The 23808-nt window shown below is 36.5% G+C and overlaps 1 long non-coding RNA gene across 1 annotated transcript; it reads right to left on the bottom strand.

The window, feature by feature from the left end:
• Positions 1-9252: 9252 nt before the first annotated feature.
• LOC150049807 (uncharacterized) lies at positions 9253-23721 on the bottom strand. Its single transcript, XR_016538890.1, has 6 exons — positions 23649-23721; positions 18060-18171; positions 14778-14932; positions 13896-13996; positions 10263-10392; positions 9253-9437 (listed from the first exon to the last, which is right to left on the bottom strand). It is a non-coding gene; the product is annotated as an uncharacterized LOC150049807 (long non-coding RNA).
• Positions 23722-23808: the final 87 nt, after the last annotated feature.

The following is a 23808-nucleotide window of genomic DNA, read 5'->3' as shown; positions in this document are numbered from 1 at the left end:
AGTTACAGAGTCAGCCCAGATGCCCTTCAATGGACAAACGGATTGAGAAAATGTGGTATATATACACAATGGAATTTTACACACCCCTTGTTTCTAATGAACTAATGGTATTGTACCACTAGTATAGAAGTGGAAGGATGAATGCTTTCTCCCTTGTATGTGGAAGCTAGATTTTGCTTACAAACCCCTAAGTAGATATGTTAGGTGGTATACAAGTGTATATAGATCTATTAACTGAAATCTGGTAGATTTAAGAGAGATACAAAGCCCAAATCAAAGTTCAATAAAATAAAACATCAGGAAGTGGGTGCTTGAAAGAGGTGGGGTGGGTTCAAGGTGAAAGGGTTAGAGGAATGAAGAGATGAGTGGGAAAATGCAAACAAGAATCCAATGTACAGGCTACAAAATTAAGAAAAGGGAGGGAGGGAGGGATGGGTGAGAATGTTGAAAGTGGTGACAGGGATCAAGATACGTGTATTTGTGAACTTTGTACAACTCCTTTGCACAACTCTTTAAAGATAGTAATAAAAATAAATGAATACATAAGAAATATATATGTATCCAAAGTTATACAAAATCATCTTCATTTCCTGTTATGCTCATTCAAATGTTTAATACTGTCTTTTGAGAAGTTATGTCCTAGTCTCTACCTGAATACCTCAACTTTTTATTTAATTGGGATAAAACATTTCTGTGTAGTATAAATCTCTCCTGATGGCATTATTAGTGCTCTGTGAAAAAATAAAAACCACTCAAGCATGCTGCCTTTCATTCCAATGGGTTCATTTTTATTTTTCACTTGGAAAGCTACATGTAAGAAGAGTAAAGAAATACTTGTGTACCAAATAGCTCCACTCACACTATCCTGGTAAGATTAAAACTAAATTAATGTCAGTCAGCTAACATTTCAGATACTATATGAGGCTTTCTATAGAACTGGAAATATGCAGAATACAACCCTTAGTAAATAACCCATCAACCTCAATGTCTTTGAAATACTTTATTTTCAGAAAGAAATAATAAGAGTTATTTGCCACTTGTCAAGTGTATAATATATACAGTACCTTGATAAAAGTTATTTTGCTATTTTTTCTATCTACAAGGCTGTTTCCTTTTCTTTAGCTATTGAATATTTGCAAATTCCTTTTGGACATATAATGAGCTACACAGTGCTGCCTGGTATTGGAAAATGCAGTCTACATAGTAACCTGCAAAGCTTCTGGAAGGCATTCCTCTTATTAATTTGTTTTTCGCTAGTGTGTATGATATGAATTTGTTTTACAATCCAGTAGAAAACAAATAAATACTTGGATATCTCCAGATTTCCTTTGGATTGGGCTGTTTACAAAATCAATTTCATCTCACTAAAATCATTTTTATTAAAAAGAATCTTTTTGAGAAGGGTAGGTAGATGAAGGAGTGTTGTGTGCTCAATGCATGCCACATGCCACTGAGAAAGTACAACTGATAGTTGTTCAACAAAGAAAATGAAAACAACAAGGTGGACAAAGATAAGGAAGAAGAATGAATCATTGTGTATCTTTTCCTCAATTCTCCCACTTTTAATCCTATGTTTTAATGACTAGAAATTTGAAACCTAAAATGTGATGAATTTTTAATATGATTGAATGACCCAGGTAATTCATGAGACTTTTGCTGTCACTTAGTAAACTCTAGTTGTAAAGTTCATGAACTTTTTGATAGATTGATGATCAAACGTTTTCTGAAATCCTTTGTGAATAAAAAGAAAATGAGTTAAAACAATACATCAAAGCGAAGCATATAAATAAGTGTCACATTAAAAAAATACTTTCAATCAAAATTGAGCTAACCTTTGATCAGGTGGTAGGATTGAGCAAATAAAGGAAAGCAAGCAAACACATATTAAACATCAACTTAAAAATTCTAGAGGATGTTTTAGACCTGTTATCTATCAATTCAGGGCTGGAAGGACTAGACCTAATTCATATAACTACCAGGATTCTGCATTGAAGGGATCCTTTACACCCCAACCCCTTTGTAATGAATTTGAGGTTGCTAGAGATGATTACCAGAAAGTATATTTTCAAAAGTATACTCATCAGAAATTTGACCTTGAAAATTCCTTGAAGGAAAGAAAAAGTTATGTTTTCGGATCAGAAGAATATGGGAGCTGTTGAATAATGTCATTCCCCTCTATAGAGATTCATAATGTAGCTTATTTTAAGAATCCTAAAGTCTCCTGGGAAGAGTTCTGTTTAGTTTTATATAAACCAGAATGTATACTACAGAGACTTCTTTAATGTAGTTTCCATCAAAAAATATCCAAAATTCATGTTCTGTGCAATGCATCTGTAGAATTTTGACCCAAGATAAGACTCAACTCTGGGATTCATTCCTAATTGACAGGGTCACACATAATTCAGTCCCAGATCATACTCTAAGGAGGCAGATCTGCAAACACCAGCCACCTATTTCTCCTCCCTCTTCTTAGATTGTTGGCACTCCTCACCACCATTCTAGTTCCTCTGATCACAGGAATGTCCCTGTGATCCACTTCTTCTTAGATTACTTGCACAGTTTATAATACCTCCTTCAAAAATATTTTGTATAGCAGTTCACTGCCTAGACATAACAGGTAAGTAATAATAATATCTTAAGCCTGAAAAGAATATACCTCCTAAACTAGAAAAATTAAACTCCTATTTTTTTTGTCCAAAGTTATATAACCAACTAAGAATATTATGGGGAAGAAGAATGCCATAAAAAGCTGTAGCTAAAAAAAAAAGTCTATGTTATGGGTCTGATCATTCTATCCTGAAAAGTGGGAAATAGATTCTAACTCTAAATACTTTCATTTCTGAGATGGACTATGGAGGGAGAAAAATCAGCTGTAGTAGTAAAGGAATATGATCTGTAAAGAGAGAAAGTCCATAAGCGAAGCTGTCCTGCTGTGTATGATTTTGTGGGTGGTATGGTTGTAGCAAAGCTTATCATTGAAATCTTCAGGACACCATTATAAAATTGCAGGGTTTACAATGACATTGGTCAGATGCAAAGTGAATTACTTCCCTTTGCTTTATCCCTCCGGTACTGCCTCAAGTTTTCTTCTGTTACTGCTAGAAAAAGAACTAGAGGAGTTAATAGTTTATTTCCTGATGGCCTCAGGATAAAGAATACACACATCAGCCAGTTGTTACATTGGATGCTCAGTTTTAAAAGCTATTTCTCATTTGACTTCTCATCAGTGATGTCAAAATAGTCATCATTTTCTTTATTTAATGTGTGTTTTGTTGTTGCTCTTGTTAAGAAATAATTTGACAAAACTCTCACATACATCTCCACCCATTACCAATTAAGCTTAACTAAACTCAAATGAAAGCAGTCCTTTCTCGACATCTACCTAGTTTATAAGATGCATCATCAGTTTTGCATTCACACCATTATTTCTTGCAATACAATTCCATAAACACTCATCTTTCATTGGGCTCCCTTTGGCTCCTTTACCATTTGCTCATTCCAGATGAAGATCATTATCAGCGACATTATTATCATTGTGAACAAATAAGCGTTTATCACCCATGGGGTACAGAGCGCTAGGAGAAATTACCCTGGTGGCAACATAAAGATCACCCCATATAATGTCTGAACCCAGAGTGGGATTCCTTGAAAGATACAATATATTTATGGCTATTCTCATGATTCTGTCTAGGATGGCTTCACAAATGTACCTCCTGGAGTCCTGAGCTCCTGTCTGGTGAAGATGTAACTATTACTCAGCCTGCATCTGGCCTATCTCTAGATTTTCAGAGGAAACCAAAAGATGAAGTATTTAGCTCTTCAGAAACAGTCTCTGCATCACCAGAAGTTAGTGAAGGATTATCTTTGCTGCTATAATCCTTAACTACTGCTCACATTTTAACAGCTTCCCCCTGCCTCCCATTTCCATGCCAGGCCTAGAGAGCTATGTTTGTTCATGCCAATATTACAATGGCAAGTCCAGCCAAACAGCTGGGGCTTGAGGCACCCATTCTGCAACATTACTCATCTGAAAGCCTTGTTTTCCTCTCGAAATGGCCGGCTGCTCAACTAAATTAACTAAATTAACTGCTTATTTTCCAAATATAAATAGCAAGCCTTAAATACTTGGAAATAAGAAAACTCTATGGATGAGCTCATTTTTCTTTTTCTTTTTTTTTTTTTCAGAACAATCGCAGCTGGATGAATGTGTGTCTTACTGATGTATCTAAGTAGATGTAATCGATTTATTTAAGGAAATATGCAATCTGTTGAGGTGTTGAGATATTGATTGAATTATTTATTACACAGTTTTAGTGCTTCTAAGCAATTCCTGTTTGCCTAACCTATTTCTTTGTTAGGGTTGATCACCGGTCTCAATCTCTCTCTCTCTCTCTCTCTCTCTCTCTCTCTCTCTCTCTCTCTCTCTCTCTCTCTCTCTCTCTCTCTCTCTCTCTCTCTCTTTCTCTCTCTCTCTCTCTGCGTGTGTGTATGTGTGTGTGTGTGTGTGTGTGTGTGTGTGTGTGTGTGTGTGTGTGTGTGCTTGTCTGTCTTCAGTCTGGCCTTGAACTCTATCTCGTTCTGCTTTGTTCTGCAGGAGTAGCCGCCATGGCTGGGTCCCTTCCTTCAATTTAACTCTTTTGTTAACTATGCCTTTCCATCATTCTGAAGTACTTACCACTTTCTGGCATGACTAACATTGGCCACATTAGAACTAGCTATGGAAAAGGCAAACTAAAAAGGGCAGAAAACATACCTGTGGTGACAAATGATCACAGCATACCTCGTGTACATAACACATATACACATACCTATGAATTTCTAGAATTTTCTTTCCTTCAGTAGGTCTTCTTGAAGATGAGAAGAAAGCCAAAGCAGACAGAACTTGCTGGCTCCCTCAGTCAATCAGCAGAAATCATACTCTTTTTGTTCAATCACATTTTGTCATTGTTGCCTATGCTTCTGAGATGTAGTTGAGATGTTACCAAAACAAAATCACAATATCCTTTAACCCAGAGAAAGTGTAAGACATGAAACCACAGTCACTTAGATCATTCTAACCCAGCATGGCAACTGGTTCTGCAGATTTCCTGGAACCATCAAGAAAAAAAATAGCCCAGTAAAAGCCTTTTCTCACTTACCACAATTCTCAGTTGAACAACATACATGAGCAACCACCAACCCATATTCCATGCTGTCCTTCTCACCCAGTGTATCCTGACAGCATGCTTGTCCTGCCCTCTTGAACATGTTTTTTTTTTTTTGAATGTGTATTCTAAGCAATTGGTATTTCTATTTTCTCCTCCCATAGTCGTCACCCTGGGTTCATCCAGAATATATTCTAGATATATTGTCACATTCAATGTCCTTCAATTTGCCTTTTAGGTCACCACTCCAATTATATCCATACAACAGCTTTCCATAAGTCCGGAAGAACAAAGAATGGGTGGAGAACTATTAACAGGTAAGTGTGTGGAAGCTTCTGGGAGCTGGCATACCCATCCCCCTCTTCTTCCTTCACCCTAGTTTCCTTTCACTTGGATTGTTTGTAATAAATAGAGTGCTTCCCTAAGCCTCTCAGGCAAATTAATTGGACCCCAGTAGTGGCTTGTGGTAAGCCCTTGGGCTGGAAGTGCAGGAAAAACAACCTGAGGCTCCTGTCAAGACTTCAAAGGGATGGGGTGGGTCTGGTGCAGTCCTGGGACTGAACCCTCAACCAATGGCATCTCATCCTATCTCTAATGGAGATAGTGGCTAAACCTAGGGAGAGGTCCTTATGAGTAAAAGTAAAAGACCCCTGGCTAGTGTGTCTGTTGCATAATGTGCTTGCTGGTGTGAAGAAATCTTCCAATATCTATTCTGCAAAGTCTTCTGTATTGATCATTGTGGTGTGAGACACTTTCTGACACAGTGCCCCTCCCCAAAATATTCCTTTCTCACTTTTCCCACACTCAGTCTCCTATTAATCTCCAATAACCTAAGAACCTCTCACAAAACCCTTTTTCTATAAGTACCACCACCCTAAGGAACAGACCTTCAAATACAAGCCCTTTACTTAGAATTCCTTTCATAAAATATTGTTTTATATGATCATATTCACATTGCTATTGATCCTTTGTGATCTGCTCCTGTGCATGTCCTCATTTGGTCTTCAATGTGTCTAGAGATCTGTGTAATTTATCATGCTGGTGTGTGTGTGTGTGTGTGTGTGTGTGTGTGTGTGTGTGTGTGTGTGTGTGTGATGTGTTTCCTTGTAGATTTATGGACATATTCTAGCTACTACAAATGAGAACAACTTTTTTGGCTACTGTTGTTGCTGTTTTCATTTCCTTTTCCCTTTTTTCTCATTTGTTAGTTTGTCTTTGGGAGAATAAGTGGGGGTGGTGCACAGAAAAGGTAGAACAAATGGTGATTACATAAAACAGTGGTACTCACTAGAAACTATATGGAAAATGAACTATACATATTGTGGGTGGGGACAGGTGACTGGCAGCTAAGAAAGGGGAGACATGGTTCAAAAAGAAATGCACTCATTACTTGACTCATGCAACTATAACCCTTCACTTCTATAACAACCATAATATATATATATTACTATATATATATCAGCAAAGTAAAAAATAATACAAGCCCTACACCATAGCAAGAATCCATAAAGAGATCATACATTTCCTTTTTTCTAATGGTTTTGATTTTTGTCTCGTCTTATGAAATAGAATATTCTTATTTAGCCTCTGACCTATGATCATCCTGAATCATCTTTTACTTTGGCAATATTTAAAGAAAATACAATATAAAACTTCATATTACCTTCTACTCCACTTTGCTTCACAGTTTAACAACTAATATTTAATGTGCAAATTTTTTCTCATCTAATATCTTTATTCTTGACAAAAATAGTGTTTTTCATATCTTAATTGGTGACAGAATCAGAATAGAAACTCCACAAATTTAATTATTGGCTTAATACATAATATGAAAAATAAAGCCACAGGCTCTCTTTTTTTATTAGCTTTCCTTTAGGCAAAGAACTCCCAGTATATTTGCTACTTATCCAATAGTGAATGGCACATTAATAACAAGGTAAAATACATTGTCAGAATTATATACTGCTGTGTACATGAAAAGGATACACTCTCCTTTTAAGACAATTTCACAAGACATCCATTCCATTAGACAACTGAAGAAGCAAACTTATGGGAGAGTTTCAGAATTTTTAACCATCAGGAAAGAACACAACTCATATTCTTCAAGGAAATGCAAATGGGTTCCTGGCACATGATTTTGCGTCAGTGTTTCTTGATCACTCTAAATGACCACTTGAAAACAAGGTCAACGAACAGATTTTTTTTTTCTGCTTTTGGCTTTAGGACTTTCCTAAGTGAAATAGAGTTAAACCTCCTGCTAGGTTTTGATGTGTTACATAAACAGAATTACCATTCAGTGTCACTTCTCTTGTCCCATTTTTATTACTTCTGTCAATTTCTCAGTTCTTTGAAAATGAATAAACAATAGTTGTGAGCAATTCACATTTTGTCCAATCATAAACCTTTTATTGATTATTATCAAAGTTGAAGCTCAGTGTCAAATGAAAGGAATTGCCACCATTGTGAGCACATTTTTCATATGAATTCAGAGTAATAAAACGAATTCATTTTCTGTGATCATCTGAATATTTAAAATTTTTAAGACACAAAGAGAACTGACCAGTAAGTCAGGGATTGCATGGCTGACCTTAAGTCTACCTACAATTCACTCAAGGCTCTGAGTGGATCTCTGTGGGCCTTATGCAGAGATCACCAGTGTCTTCCTATTTCTATACCCTAAAGATAACTAAACTTCAATAATTCACTTATGCAATAGAATTGGGAGTACATGCTTAAATTTGTGGACAATTGTATTTCACAGAACACAGTTACATCTGTTCAAGAAAAAAATTTAATGCATAAGAAACTATATATTTAAAGTTGGTCTATTCTAAAATCCTGAAAGAGGCACCTTTATTGATTTAATTACATAGGAGACAATATAAGAAAGTATCCTTCCATTCTGGTGAGATAACTCTATCTTAAGAAAATGGAAGGGAACTTGGGTAATGAGAGGCAGTTGTATATGTTATGATGCAGTGAACATCTACTCATTCTTTGGTTAACTTTATTTCTGTGCTTAGAATTGATCCCAGATGCTCACATGTCCTAATCAAGGGCTATATCACCAAGCAATTCCCCATTCCCCTACTTCTATAAATATTTACATCTTAACATAAACTGTAATACCTTAACATTAACATAAACATCTTCTATACAGACTAGCTCTTGGAGACACACAAAAACAAAATTTCTAAAAATGGATCCCTGTTCCAAAGAACACAAAAGAATCTATAAGGGAGAATAAGAACCTTGAATGAGGGTAAAATTAGAACAAAGCAATAAAAGCAGCAATAAAAAGAAACATTTATGAAATTAACTGAAGCCTTTGTACATTCTGCACAAATGAGTTGTTTTACGTAATCCTCAATCTCTCTGTGAGGAGACTCCTACTCCTACATCATCTTCAAGATGCGGAAATGAAACTGTCTGGGAAATTGTACAGAGTCCCAAAGTTGGTGAATGAAAAGCCAATATTCATATTGCACCTAATTATTTTGAGGAAAATGGCAACACTACATTGCTTTTCCATGTCAGAGCTGGCGAAGGAGCCAGAATTTGAATATGTAAGGAATTCCAGAAAAAAGTAGGCATCTCCAATGAGAAAACAGACAAATTGTTTGCTATAAATTTACTTAAACTAGCCAAAACATACTTGATGAGATGCTCCATTTGGTGCTAATGAATGACATTGAGACTTCTTATATTCTCCAAATAGGTCACCCTGTTTCTAAGTGTACATTTCTCAGAAAACTTCCTAGGAGTACACAAAGGCATATATCTAAAGATATTAACCACAGCTTTAAAGGAAAAACAAAAGTTCAAGCACTTAAAAGGATATCAAAAGAAGAACATAAAAACAAAACATGCTTATAGAGGAATAGAGAATGCAACAGAAAGTAAGTAGCTTCTATGCATTTGCAAGATGAACACAGAAATATGATGACAAATAAAAAGCATAAGAATGGCAAAACACATGGTACAATGAATTTATGATTTATTTCATGAATCTAATAGAACACATTGAATATATTTTAGAGCATACACAAAGTAGCAATATCTATGATTTGTACATATGATAAACACATGTGAAAATAAGTTTGTGGAAGTTAATTGAAAAAAATATGGTTTAAAAATCACTGAATATTAAGATTATCATGAATGTCCTGGGTGATGAGCTATCTTTATGCATATATTTTTGTGGGTGGTACTCAGGATATTACACTCTTACTTGGTTTGTTTTGGTGCGCTAGTGCTCTACCACTTGATCCATGCCTCCAGCCCAGTATCATTCTAAAGATGGAAAAAAACAGTAATGATAGGAAGCTCTTATTTGCTAGTTTTTAACTCCTCAAGTACTACTTAATGGGTTAATTACAAATGTTATCTGAATTTTATAACTGAGAAAAATCAAATCTATTAAATATGTTTCCTTTGGTTCTAGAAGTTGTAGATAGATGGTGAATATGAGTTGAATCCAACAGTCTAACTCCATAGTCAGCACTCTTTGTTATAATAATCACAATGATTATTATATTCTTAATAAATGCATGTTAAATCCTAAAATTGATGGTAATATTTTTCAACCATATGCCACCATTAAGTGTTTTAATGTCAACTTTGAACAAGGTATTATTAGTCTCATTTTACAGTCATAAGGACAACTTCCCACCACCCCATATTGTGGAGCTGTGACAAGAACTCATCTAACTCTAGGCGAAGGACCTTTCCACTGAACTATGTCTGGTATCTATTTCTTTCTCTAGATAGAAATGTACCAATTTTTCCACATGTCTACCTTTTAGACTTATATTAATATCAGAGGGATCAAGACTCATTGTTAATTATGCAAGTGTGTTTGGAAGTTGAAGAATTTTTCTATTGACTTATGAAGTATTTTGTTGTTTTTACAAGATACTACTAGTTTTTAACCAACTAGCTTTTCGTTTGTTCTGTTTTCTATTGTCCCATTAGTCTAACTCTTCACTCACATGAATGCTTCTATTCTATCAATAAAGGGTACCTTTTTCTAATATTATTCACAACATCTGAGGCATATTTAGAAGTCTGAAATCTATATTACAGAACTTATACTGGTTCTGTAATATACGAATATACCTCAGTTATTGAGAGGCTTGAAAGAAGTTCTCAGGGATTATTTTAAACGCATCATTTCTTTCCAACTTTGCATTCTTTGTGCTTTATGTAATTAATTTAGCATAAGAAGAGTGATGCTTGGAGAAATTCACTGTGAGTACAGAAAAGAAGCTTAAAAGTTGAGGCAAAAAGTCTCCACAGTAGTAAGACTATTGCTGAACCACGTGTTTATTAGAAAACAAAATAAATGGCATGCTGACTTCATTTTCATTAAACATTCACACTGGAGATACTTACCTTGTCGACAGCCAAGATATTATCCCTTTACAGAAGGAGAGGTAAAGGAAAAAAAAAGTCTATCACTGAGCCAACATAAGGCAAGTGTTCCAAGACTTTGGGAAGTAGTGATATATAAAATCTTTTAATATGTCAGCCTAAGCAGTTTGGCCTTCAAACAATCTGAATCACCTTGGGGCAGAACAGGCTGGTGAGAAGAGCGCCTGAGAGAGGGGACCGGCACCCCACCTAGCAGACAAAAGTAAATGAAAGCCAAGGAGGCCTTTCTTTGTACCACCACCTTGCTGGAATTTGAGCCCACTTGGCCTAATATGCTAAGAGGATTAGCATTAAAGCTGCTTGAACTTTGAAATAGCCCAATGAAGCTTTGGCACTTTCCAGTTTAAACGGGTCTTCTGGTCTCTGATCATAGGGAACTTGGCTGCCTGAGTATTCTGCCACATGCTCTGAAGAACAGCTGAGCTGCCTTGGTATCAGCTCTGACCTCACTCCTCCTTTGTAATTTAAGGTAAAGATGGAGAGACATCCAGAAGGGGAAAAGGCAAAAGCTACCCCAGAGGTCACAGTGGGATCCCCAAATCAAAGGGTTCTTCTGTGCTTTATGGATGAGGAGGCTTAATCAAATTAATATATATATATATATATGGATCAAAACATCAAAAAAAGACCTTTGAACTAAAAGTGTTTCAATGAGTAATAGATGAAATTTCCTCACATAAATAAAGTTATAGCAACTATGATTCATGTGGAAAAGGAATGATGATTCATAGTAAAATGGCTCTGAATTAAGAACATTCCTAAAATTACTAACTTGAATTACAGCTTTGTAAAATGGAGGTGAGCCCAGTACCTGTAATCTTACATATTCAAGAGGCTGAACTCTGAGAATCAGGTTCAAAGCCAGCCCAAGCAAGGTTCATGAGACTCTTATCGCCCTATGTTCAAGTTGCAGAATCTGCACAGAAGAAAGAAAGAAAGAAGGAAAGAAAGAAAGAAAGAAGAAAAGAAAGAAAGAAAGGAGAGAGAGAGAGAAAGAAAGGAGAGAGAGAGAGAAAGAAAGAAAGAGAGAGAGAGAAAGAGGAAGGAAGGAAGGAAAGAAAGAAAGAGAAGAGGAGATGATCACTCAATTCAAAGCCTCATTTCAGAGTAGTCTACCAGTTCAACCTCACTAACACATGCTGAATAATGCACAGAGCTTGTGGATGGAGAAACCTGTAATTGCTTGTGTGGGCACCACTCTGTCACCTTGAGTCCTGTGCAACTCTAGCTCTGATGGTAAAAAATCTATGTTAATCACACACTCTGAAAACAGAAACTAAATGCATTCCTGTAAAGTGTGACATCTTCAGATGCAGATTTCATGGACCTCATGCTGAGATGCCAGTGGTATTAGACTGAGTTTCCAGGGACTGCATCATGAAGGGAGCAGCTGGGAATCATGTTCCCTGCACCTCTCCTGGGTCTCCTTTGAGCCTTCTGCTCATGCTTCAACGATATCAAATGGCAGAAACCTTTCTTTGTCCTCAAAAAGGGAGAAATATGAGAACTGCCAAAACACTTGAGACAGCACTCTATCATGGTTTCCAAAGACAGTGAGTGGGAAGAGCAGACAGCCAGCAGAATAGAATGTTAAAGAATCAATAGTACTTGTCAATAGAAAGGGATCCTGGATCCAGAAGTTGCTGTTGTCTGCAAAGTAAAGACAATCTAGATCATATAATGACACAGATAAAAAGAAAGAAAGAAAGAAAGAAAGAAAGAAAGAAAGAAAGAAAGAAAGAAAGAAAGAAAGGAAGGAAGGAAGAAAGAAAGAAAGAAAGAAAGAAAGAAAGAAAGAAAGAAAGAAAGATCAAATGGCAGTTTTGCAATGTCAACAACAGCCTCTGTTTATATTTCTTTTCAGACTTTTGCCAAAGCCAGTGGGTGTGGATTAATATTGCTGTCATGTTTTTTTTCTCCTGTGCTTTATCCATGATACTAAGTGAATTCATGAGAAAACCAAAAACAGGCTTGAAGAAACAGAATATTAGAGGTTGGGGGAGGGAAATGGGGACAAAAACATAAGGAGTATCAATGTGTAAGAAGTAATGCACCACTATCTGGCGAATATAACTGTAGCCCCTCTATACATTACCTCGATAATAAAAAATAAAATGAGAAAAAAAAGAAATAGAATATCAGTTGTAAAACTGATGGATTTTTTTAAAGCAGGAAATATATTGTATTTTTTAATTCTTTTTTTTACCTAAAATTTCTTTACTGAGATTAAGTAGTTACATATATTTCACTGTGATAGAGTTATATTTAGCTAAAGTCACAATCATTCTTTTTTTTTACTTTCATGCTATTAGGCATTATGGTTCTGTTCTACAAAACTTATAAATGTTGAAAAACACAGAAACTTCTACAAAGGAAACAAAAGTTTAACTCTTCGAATATTGACAATAAAACCATTACTTCCAGGTCAGTTGTTATGTACATTTCTTCCATTTTGCTACAGTATCGGTTGTTCCCTCTTTTTCTGTCATTCTCTCCCTCCTATCACAGCCCTTGCACTGCTTACTCCTGCTTCATCAATGTCTAGCGCCTCTTATGGGCCCATTACTGTACTTTGTCACCTACTTTCCACTGATTCTGTGCTCTCCTCCCATCCTCCCTCGTGTGTTCATGTAAACTCTGTATATGAGGCACCTCCAAAATATAGTCAACTAATAATAAGACATATTAAAGAGGAGTCTATGTTTCCTTATCTTTACATTCTGTATATTATTTTGTGTACCTATGAAGAGGTGCCTGGGACTCATACTTTGGGGCTTTTCTCCTGACACTTTCTTTTGGTTTCATTGGGTATGGCCATCTTGAAAATCCTGTTTACTTTGTCTTGATTTCTCAGCTAAAAATGATGTAATCTTGAACTGTACATAGAGCTGAATGCTTATGCTCACCATAGATCTATTTCCATTTATTATTGCATCATGTAAGGAGAATTGTTGGTGTGGGTTTGTAACGATGTCATGTAAAGGCAGTCATGAACAGCTACCATGCCATACAACATGTCTGTGTGCTAACAGCAGTTGTCACCATTCTTGGGGATATTTTTAAGTGATTTTTTTAAAAACATTCTTCATTAAACAACTAAGGAAGATAGTCACTTAATTATAAATATCAACATAATGAACCAAAAGCCAAAACTACAGGTCAGACTTACAAAAAGTCAGGCAGTTATCAGTAACTTTTGTAACAGTTGGCTAAAATTGCCAGGACACAGCCCAACTTTCTACTGGGGACCAAATCAGAGGAAAACAAATATGTACTACTTGTCAGTCACATAGGAAAGCCCACTTCTGATTCACCCACCTGACCCTTCCCCTTGCCAGTGGCTGCAAGCAGAGGAAATCTGAAGTCTCCATTTGTTTCCATCATGAAGCTTTCCCATTCTGGGTCCTACTTTTGGGTCTCTGCCAAAACACGTTATAGTGGTTAATTACCTTATTGTAACAAGCTCAGAATAAGTAGCCTTCACTCGTTCTTTGATTGCTTTCCATTTATTTCCACACCTCATTGCTTCTTATGTAAGATATTTCCTAAGGTTCTCTTGGTGATTTCTTGATTTTGGAGAACAAGAACCACATTATAAAGACATACCCCCTACTTGGGAAAGCAGAGGGAAGACCCAAAATCCCTAGGTTTAAGATTAAGATATTGACTCAACATGCAGTCAGGAAAGGAAGTATAATTCCATACGTTTAAAACAGAGAGGGTTTCTTTTTCTCCTTTATTAATGTTTTCAATTCTTAGGATGTTATACAACTTGGTTTCAATTCAGTTTGTCAGTTTGTGAATACAATGCATCTTGATCAATGTCACTCCCTTGGCAATTCTGTCTCTTCCAACCCCTCTGGTCCCCTCAAGTTATTTTGCTCTATTTTCACATACGTACATGGAGTATTATGACTGCATTTGTTGATCCTTCCTCTCTCCATTTGTCTACTTGCCCTCACCCCCCCCCATTCCAACACCACATGTTCCACCTTTACGATATTCATTTTGTTAGACTACAAGTCAGTTGTTGAAAAGAGTTACACTGTTAAAATCTTCCCCTTCATGGGCCCTATTTTAGTTTAAGTGTTTGTGTTTATATACATATGACCCTGAATGTATTTATACATACATATTTATATTTATCATTTAGATCCAACTAATGCCTCTTTTGCCTCTCTGATAAGTAAATTTCCTCACTTAACACAGTTCTTTCCAGGTCCATCAATTTCTCTGCAAATGACATCACTCTTCCTGGTAGATAAGTAAAATTCCATTGTATATATGAACCACATTTTCTTGATCATTGATCCATTGATCCATTGAAGGGCACCTGGGCTATTGCCATCCCTGAGCTAGGGTAAAAAGTGTAGCAATAAACATGATGCCTTTACCATATCCTGACTTGTAATTTTTTTGGACAAAAGTCCAAGAGTGGTGTTGGTTGATCATAGGTTAGTTCTGTATTTAGTTTTTTGTGGAATCTTCAAACAGCCTTCCATCGTTGTACACTTTCCATTCCCACTAACAGTGCAATAGAGTGTATCCCTCTTTTATATCCCTGCCAGCATGTGTTGTTGTTTGTATTTGTGGTGATGCCCAATTTTCATGGAGTAAGATGGAATCTCAGTGTTGTTTTGATTTGTACTTCCTTTATGGCTACAACAGAGATTGTGAAGAATACAACCCATCGTTGTAAAAGAGTAAGAATTGCTGAGATTGAAGGGAGGAATGTTAAAAAGTAGATACTGAATCCCCTGGTTGGATAAGCCTACATAGAGGCTAGTTTGATAGAACCATACCACAGCTAAGTAGAAAAGTAGGAGCCACAATCTCACAAGGATACTAGAACTCATATCCTCTGGTAACACTTTTGACAAGTTCAGACATTGCCTCCTCAGGTTCAGTAGTTGTGTTGGCTGAGATAAACTAGCAATAGACAGAGAATCTAGCAAAAATTGTGAATATACATAAGCACAGTTGTCATACAAATATGAGAATTCGAAGAACTAAGTTGTTGAATCTTTAATACTCTTTCACCGAGGAAATGAAAATGGGGTGTGGCAGAGAGAGACACAATTTAGAGGTGTGGTGATTGATTTTAGGTGAGATGCAAGGAAACAAAAATTAGCATTTGAAGGGACCTAAGAAATAGACAGTGTCTTGTGATTAAAAAAAATGTTTGGGTAGAGTTATAATCCACATTTTTGTGTGTGTCACGTGCAGTAAGATGTCAGGGAGTGGGAGGGACACAGAGGCAACTGTGCTCTGTTTTGTATGTCCAGTCTCAAGGCAGGTAAAGAAATACCAGAAGAAAGTTTCTCCCACTATCTGCTGTCGCTTGGTGGGGTTTTAAATTACTCAGCATACCAGGGTGCCATATTTTGGGGTACAAGTTTCTGAACACTAACACACCTGAGGTGACTGCCCTTTCTGTGAAGGAGAGAGACCACCTGAATCACTCACATAGAGCTGTACACCAGGAAGACAGCTGGGAAAGAAACTCTGGAAAAGTGCATTTTGCTGACCTCCATCCCTAGCTGGATAGAGGAGGCGATGTGGAGCTGAGAAAACAATGGACAATCCTACCCCAGACAATAAATAGGTTTTGTCTAACATAGATTATAAATCCTGATTTATTAAATATGCTCTTGATGTATTTGAGTATAACCATATAATCTACATCTATTCTCCTAGGAGAAATAAACAAGAGCTAGGATCTTCCATCTCTATTTCTGATGGATAACATAAGCAAAGTAATTGACGCAGGGGTAGGGATAGCAATCTGAGACAGCCCTGGAGAAGCAATTATTTTTGGTAACATTTTGCATAGCAGATGGAATTATAGGAAGGCACTCTATCCCATCAACCCAATGAACTCTGACATCACACTCTGCTTTTAACCCAGCCTTGGATAGTCCCTAAAGCCATCTACAGTAGCTGTACAGCATATCTAGTGGAAGATACATTCAAATTTCCAGAGGTAGACTTTGAGATTGTCAAAGGAAGAGAGTGGAGATCAATAATCAATTGTGTTTTAAAAATAAATTAAACTCTTATCTCATCCAACTCTTTCTTATTGAATGTTGACTATTGCAAGGTCTGTTGAAGGCCCAAGGTCTATTGCAAGGCCAAGGGATATGAGTAAGGAAAAAGAAACCAAACTAAATGACTCTCAAAGAACATAGATTACACAAGGAAAGTCATTAAAAATGTCACAATGTTAAGAGAAATGGGACAGTAGAGAATGGTTGTAGGTAAAGGTGAGGAGGCATGGCACAGGTGGACACTGCTATTTCAAATACACAGGTGGAAGGAGACTCATGAAGTAATATTTGAGCAAAGCCTTGAAGGAGATAAGTTTGAAAGTTGAGTATATTCTCAGAGCATTCAAACAGGAAAGTTTAAATGTAAAACATCTGAGGCCTAGTCTCCTGGTTCATTATATACTCAGGTCAGTGTGATTTGAGGAAAGAAGTGTAAGACCATTACAAAGAAGGAAAGTCACATCCTATTGGACCTTAGGGCCAATGTAAACTCTTCCTGAGAATGAGATGGGAAGGCACTGGAGGATTTAGTCAAAAGTGACTTGACCTGGCAAGTTCTGTGAGATCATTAAGAAGGCAGTATAAATGAGGAGTGAGGATTTGTTGACATATGGAGGGTGAGGATAGATGAAGGGGACCATTTAGAGGAGTATTTGAATTACACTGGTGAGAAATGGCCTTTAAGAGTGACTGTGGTGGTATTGAACCCAATTTGCTGGTATATAAAGAGAAAGGAAATGACTCAAGCTAGGTAGAATTAAAATGACAAAATTCCTTTAGAAAATCCATTTGTAATCCGAGATTACAGGAAGCTGAGTTCTGAGGATTGTGGTTAGAAGCCAGGAGGGGCAGAAAAGTCCTGGTGAGACTTTTATCTCGAATTAAACACTCAAAACCGGAAGTGGCACTGTGTTTCAAAGTGATAGAGAGCTAGCCTTAAGCAAAAGAGCTCAGGGACAGCACCCAGGCCCAGAGTTCAAGCCCCATGACCAACAAAAATAAATAAACAAATATATGCTCTTGATAATTCTACTGGCAGTATGAATATGAGGCTAGCATAATGTACAAAAATTCACTTTCTACTTATCTTCTCTGTGTCCTGTGTGCTTCATTTTGGCTGAAAATATGTTGTTGTTTTGGAGTCATAAGTAGTAAGACAATTGATTAGATGCATTTTACATAAATAACCTGTCCTTCTATTTGCCTATAGTTTGGCTTTTAACAGAAGACTATTTTAATAGAAAATTATTTTGTAAAGAATTCTCTACAGCTATATTTTAACACTCAGAGAAAAAATAATAAGTAGTGACAGAAAAACTAACTAAAGTCAGGGATGCTTGAAAATGTCATATATTATAAGCAGAGTAGTATCTTCATTAAACTGAGAAATTATTTAAGGTGTAAGCACAGAATCAAATATTTATAAATCACTCACCAAATGTTACGCACAGAGTTTCACAGACCCCTTCATGAATTGTCATGGAAATAACTTTTGAAGGTCTAAATTCAATTGAGTGGTGTTTTGCGTATGGAACTTAGATGTCATCCTATTAAAAAAGAATTAGAAATGAATTCAGAATATAAGCAAATAGGAAACTGGCTAACAATAGTTGGCAAGCAACTTAGCTGAGTGAAGGCTGTGGACTTTCATTTCCTAGGTGATCAAGGAATGAGACATGACATACCGTAGATGGTGAACTAAAGTAACTACATCTTATGAGGAATTTGGGGTTCTCTGGGCGCAGTAACTAAAAAAGGAATTACTTTCCTGTCACCACTTATAGACCTAACACAACTCAAGTCTCAGGTCAGTTAAAAAAGATAATTTAAATTGAATTCCCTTGATAGAAAATACCACCTTTGTTTTATTAGAGGATGAGTTCTTTAGGGAAAATTAAGAAAATCATATACCTTTTTACATTCATAATTTTCTATTAGTTCAAAATCATACATATAACATGTTTTAGGTATTGAAAATAAGTAAGAGGATTTGATATCTTAGGGTATCTAACAAGGCTTATTATGAAAAATGTATAATTGAGGGACATACTTAGATTTGTAATATTGCCTTTTAAAATTTTTATTATTCATATAAAATTGTCATTATCTTTAAGTAGTTGAACAGAGAAGTTTCTATTCATTGTGTCAGTTTGTAACTACAATATATCTTGATCAGTGTCAACTCTTGCATCATTTTCCACATCTCTCCAATCCCCACCTATCTCTTCAAATTACCTGGTGCCATTATCATGTATATACAGTGAATAAAATGATTATGTTCATCCATTAGCTTGAAACTTTTAAGTTTGTATATTATAGTAGACACTAAGCACTGGTTCTTAGACCTTAACCTGTATCAATTATCTGGAAAGTTAGCTAACACAGAACTTGCTAAGAAATCTTTTCTGGTAGAGGTGATCTCTATGGTAGAAGATTTGCATTTCTAATAAATTCTCAAGTAATGATACTGCTTCTGGTTGAATAACCACTCATTGAGAACTGCTGATTTTTAGGAAATTAAGATTCACTTTATTCATGAAGAAAATGTATTAATCTAAGAATTACTTGATAAGGTGAGTGAGTTTGGTAATACTTCAAAGAAACTTAATCATATTAAATCTACAAACACATTAAAAAAATTTGAAGGTAGTTACCAATTAAAGTTTATACATGATGCTAAGCATCAACATTTCCCTGTACTATAAGCCACAAGCTGATGACTCATGCCTGTAATCCTAGCTACTCAGGAGGCAGAGCTTTGAGGACCACAATTCAAAGCCAGCCTAGGCACAAAAGTCCATGAGACTCATCTCTAATTAGCTACCAGAAAACCAGAAGTGGCTCTGTGGTTCAAAGTGGTAGAGCACTACCCTTGAGCTGAAGATTTACAAGTTGAGGGGGAAAACACAGGTTTTAAATGAATAGCTTTAATTAAACTACTGGTTAATGTTTAAAATCAATATCCCCAATGTCACTGTGAATAATCGTGTCTGGGCACAAAACATATTCTTAAAAACATCAGACATCTAATGCTGATAATAGACCATTTCCCAGGGTTTCTAAAAGCTTGAATTGAGAACCATTGACACGAAGGAGTGAGTAGCTGAATGTTCACCATTTTCCCTAAAACATTGGGTGCCTCTTCAAATAGTCCTCCTCTGCTCCCAGAATCACGGATGTCTTTGAAGACTGGCCAAAACAAAAAGCCAAACATCTTGATCAACTTGCAGTCTGTGTGCCACAGGAACAAGTCTCCTGCAGACATTCTGGTAGCTTTTCTTTCCAGCTCCCTCGCTGACTGTCATTGTCTGCATGCACAGTCAGAGGACACCACACACAAAAAAAGAATGGCATGTCAAGATCAATCTTTCTCCAGAGACACTCCTTGAAATAATGTTGAATAGCTGCACATTCAAAACCTTTACTTCTGAGACCAATTATCTCCCAGCTAGAATGTATTCAGCCTTCACCAGCTCAGCTTTCTGGACCCAGATGTTTTCTGGAAGGCCAGATGTATTTTGAATCACAGATGTCATCATTCAAATTAAGTGTACGTTCCATATTTTCAAAAGTGTACATTTAGGACCCTTCAGGGAGTACATTCCTGAGTATGATATGTTAGAACTTTTGCCCCTCATTTCTCTCTTAGATCTTAAAGTATCCGATGTATCATAGATAAGAAACATTATAGAAGCCCCTAAAGCTACCCTTTCATTCAAGGTCATAAAGTTAGTGAAAGTCCTAGATTCTATGGAATCATTCCAGTGAGAAATCTCTGCTCCTGAACTCCAAATGTCAATCAATTGTTTAAGGCCAGATCCTGCTCCTCAGGAACTGTTCAACTTTAGAAATATCTAGATTGTGTTATCAAAGCAATCCATTATTTTCTGAGAGCTTTAATTTTCAAGTTTAAGTTAAAAATGTGTACAATAAGCTATCACAGAAGAAAAAATACTACTATGTTTAATTCTCTCTAAGCTCATAACATCAATATGAACAAATTAAACAAATGTTTCCTTTAAAAGCTGTTCTGACCACATAGGCAGTTAACACAGGGAAGAAAAAGTAACATCTGGTCTTCACTCATTCCTCTGAGTAGCTCAGATTGCAGGCATGATTCTCCAATATCCAGCTTGATTGTTGTTTCTGAGTACACTTTCCTATGTGCATTTAAATCTTAGCATGCCCAAACAAAAAAGTTGAGCATGTGCAAAAACATATGTGTTAACATCTTCAGCAACTGTTGTTGCATAAAGAAGTAGTTTAAGGCTGGACAGCAGTGGCCATTCCTGTAATCTTAGCTACTTAGGAGGCTGAGATCTGAGGATCATGGTTCAAAGGCAGCTGGGGCACTAAAGTCTGTGAGACTCTTATCTCTAATTAACCACCAGGAAAGTGGAAGTACCCCTGTGGCTCAAATGGTAGAGTAGAAGCCTTGAGCTGAAGAGCTGAGGGATAGTGCCCACGACAAGCCACACATCAAAAAAACAAAAACAAAAACAAAAACAAAAGGCAGTTTAAGATTTCTTCATTTCTGTTTACTAAGGATATTTTATTAGACAAGACCAATTCTGTCTATATTTTTAAAATACAAGTTGGAAGAAAAAAGAAAAACCCAACAAGTAGGAAAGATATATGAAAACATGATTTGGGGCAGAGAATTAAAGGGGAAAAAAATCATTTGTACAAAAGGATATTGTAAAATAACAGATGATTCCAAAACACAACTAAAGCTGTCAATCACAATCTCTCTAGAGATAGTCTATTGAAAATATATTTCTTTCCTCATAAACTTTCCTGTAACTTCTACTGCAAAATAAGTGAATAGAAGATAATAATAAATTAAAAAATGTGTAGTGGGCCGGGAGTTTGGCCTAGAGGTAGAGTGCTTGTCTAGCATGCATGAAGACCCGGGTTCGATTCCTTTGTACCACAAACATAGAAAAGGCCAGAACTGGTTCTGTGGCTCAAATGGTAGAACACTAACCTTGAGGAAAGCCCAAGGACAGTGCTCAGGCCCTGAGTTCAGTCCCCAGGACTGGCAAAATAAATAAATTAATTAATTAATTAATTTTAAAAAGTGTGTAGTAAAAACTTAGAAAATTCTGCCATACTAAACACTGGTAGACCTATGGCCTTAAAAGAATTGTCCTTTCGCATTTCTCTCATTGCTACTGTTCCATATTTATGGTTGTAAATAAAGGCCTAATGAATAAATTTAATAGAATTGAAAATTATAGATGAAATTGCTTTGAAATATTGAACTCCATAATAAACTACCAACTACTATTGTAACTCTCTATAACATTTATACATTTTACTTTCCCACAAAAACCTCATTCTAATACATTTTTTAAAAACTGTACTTCATATGGTTAACATAACCATGTAAGTCAAGGCAGATGATGTTTGCTCTTAGGAAGAAACCCCTTCCTGAATCCCGGAAAGGTTAGTGACTTTGACCTTGTAGGGTATCTCTAAAGCTCCTCAGTGAACTTTAGCTACTGATCAAAGTCACCAAGCATTTCTTATTATAAGGCAAAAATACTGCTGCACTTCAATATATTTATAGGTTCTTTGTTTTAAATCCAACCTAATTGGAAAATGTTACTGATGTGGTAGTTGTAAAATCCTAGGATCTTGCTACCCTGTAGGAATATAATGTGAATTGCTTCTGAAATTATAAATGACAATGGTTATATTTGTAAAGGCAAAAACAAACAGGCTAAGTTAATTTCTTTGTTGTTGTTGTTGTTGTTTTGTGCCAGACATGGGACTTGAACTTGTAGCTTGGATGCTGTCCCTGAGCTGTTTTTCTGTTTCTTCCTTTGTGATCAAAGCGGTATTCTACCACGTGTGTCAAGCTCCACTTTTGGCTTTTTGTTTTGTTCTTGGTCACCAATTGGAGATGAGTCTTCCAGACTTTCATTCCCAGACTGGTTTCAACCCCATGCTCAGATCTCCACTCTTGATAGCTATGAGTAGGGCCTCAGCAAGTTCATTTTAATGACATCTTGAACCCAATATTCCCAGACAAATTATTTCAACATGAAATGTGCTATGGTTTGCATCTCCATTGTCACCCAGAAGACCTTCTATCAAACATTTGTTCTCTAGGATGGCATGAAGACATATCATTCGTTTCAGTAGATGTAGTGGTGAAAGATCTTTAGGATTTGGGGAGTGTGGATTTCGAGGGAGTCCAGCTTCTTCTTGTTCTTATTTCTGCGTCCTGACTCAGGAGACTACCTTTTTCCTCTGCTATGTGCTCCCTGTCCTTGCCATTTGGCACCAGCAACAGAGGCCCCAAACCATGGGTCCACCAGAACCTTAAAACTATGACTGAATGGCATTTGAAATATGGTGTAAAAAATCAATGTTAATAAAATCTTAAAAAAAAACTATGGCTGAAATAAAATATTTTTGTTACAACCAAAAAAAAAAAAACCTGCACCTCAACCACTACCTCTCATTAAGATATTGTTGGCTTATTTTCAGTAAGCCTTTGCAGTAGACTGGTGGCTATTCCTTATTTTCATTATACAGGTGGCAAAGAGATGAGGAATGATTCAGCTTTGTTGTTACTGAAGCTGTTGTAGGTCCCCAGGAATTTGATGGGTCATACGAACATTGGCAAACCCTCTTCAGTGTTAACCCTCAGAGGACTAGTTCCTTGCCTAGAGCAAGAGTGGGTTCAGCTGCCCTACCTGCCTCATAAGTCTGTAAAAAAATCAAATAACAGATTATAAATTTATAAAAATGGTACTGGAGGCTAGGAATTTGGCCTAGTGGTAGAGTGCTTGCCTAGCATGCCCAAAGATGATTGATTCTGCTGTACCACACACACAGAAAAAGCCAGAAGTGGTGCTGTGGCTCAAGTGGCAGAGCTCTAGTGCTCAGGCCCTGAGTTCAAGCCCCATGACTGGCAAAAATTATACTTAGTTTACGTAAATATTTGCTATTATTCTTTCTAAAATATATACAAATAACCATTGTTAACTGTGAATAACACTGTGTCCCATACCATGTAGAAGGTGACTAGATAGTTTTCAGTTCAGTTCTCTCTCTTTCTTCTTGTCGGCAGTATGAAAATATTAGTGGAGCTTGTAGTTCTATAGAACTTCAGAATTTTTCCAGACCTACACCTTCCATTTATTTCCCACCTCTTTGCAAATCTCTGATAA

Source organism: Megascapheus bottae, chromosome 19 (assembly GCF_031878675.1).
Source record: "Megascapheus bottae isolate mThoBot1 chromosome 19, mThoBot2.hap1, whole genome shotgun sequence".
In the NCBI taxonomy this organism is placed as follows: Eukaryota; Metazoa; Chordata; class Mammalia; order Rodentia; family Geomyidae; genus Megascapheus; species Megascapheus bottae.
This window is presented reverse-complemented; position numbering and strand designations above follow the sequence as displayed.